The following is a 1,193-nucleotide window of genomic DNA, read 5'->3' on the forward strand; positions in this document are numbered from 1 at the left end:
AAAAAAAAAAAAAATTAGCCGGGTGTGGTAGCACGTGCCTGTAGTTCCAGTTACTTGGAAGGCTTAGGCGGAAGGATCGCCGGAGCCCAGTAGGTCAAGGCTGTGGTGGCCAGGGGTGTGCCACTGCACTCCAGTCTGGGTGACAGAGTGAGACTCCAACTGAAGAAAAAAAACCATATAATATATTACTATTGACTACAGTCATCCTGCAGTGATACAGAACACTAAAATTTACTCCTATCTAGCTGTAGTTTTGTACCCTTTAACAAATCTCTCCCTATCCCTCCTATGCTGCTACTCTTCCCAGCCTCTAGTATCTCTATTTTACTTTTTACTTCTATGAGATCAACCTATTTTAGCTTCCATGTACGCCATTTTAATGTCTGCCAAAGTGATTAGCTACATTTCAAGCTCTCCGAAGGTAGGGTCCAGTTCTTCAATTTCAGTATATTTCACAGTGCTGACTACTGGCTTTGCACTGAAGGAAAAGGTAGTATATCACATATGAAAGACCTTGGACAAGTCACCTGGCCCTTCTGAGCTACCTGCCAGTTCAGTTCTGCCAGAGGCTAAGATATAATTTTATTAATTTAGTCAATATTTCTTCAAGTTCTGTTTGGACCTACAAAAGCCAGTTCCTTGCTTTCCAACAGTTTACTATCTAGTGAAATAATAATAACAAAAGAGACCATCAAATGAACTTTCTTCAATTCTTTTTTTTTGAGTCGGTGTCTCACTCTGTCACCCAGGCTGGAGTGCAGTGGTACACTCACAGCCACCACAGCCTCAACCTGCTGGACTCAGGTAATACTTCTGCCTCAGCCTTCCAAGTAACTGGAACTACATGCGTGTGCTATCACGCCCGGCTTACTTTTTGATTTATTGTAGAGGTGAGGTCTCACTAAATTGCCCAGGCTTTTCTTGAACTCCTGAGCTTAGGCAATCTTCTCATCTCAGCTTCCCAAAGTGCTGGGATTACAGGCTTGAACCACTGCTCCCGGCCTTTCATTTCATTTTTTTAATTTTTAATTTTTAATTTTTAAATTTTTTATTTTTTTGAGTTGGAGTCTCACTCTGTCGCCCAGACTGGAGTGCAGTGGCCACTCCCGGCCACCGCAGCCTCGACCTGCTGGGCTCCAGCGATCCTTCCACCTCAGCCTTCCAAGTAGCCGGAATTACAGGCATGCACTACC

This window comes from Carlito syrichta, unplaced genomic scaffold (genome assembly GCF_000164805.1).
Source record: "Carlito syrichta isolate Samal-C Ts95f unplaced genomic scaffold, Tarsius_syrichta-2.0.1 Scaffold306734, whole genome shotgun sequence".
In the NCBI taxonomy this organism is placed as follows: domain Eukaryota; kingdom Metazoa; phylum Chordata; class Mammalia; order Primates; family Tarsiidae; genus Carlito; species Carlito syrichta.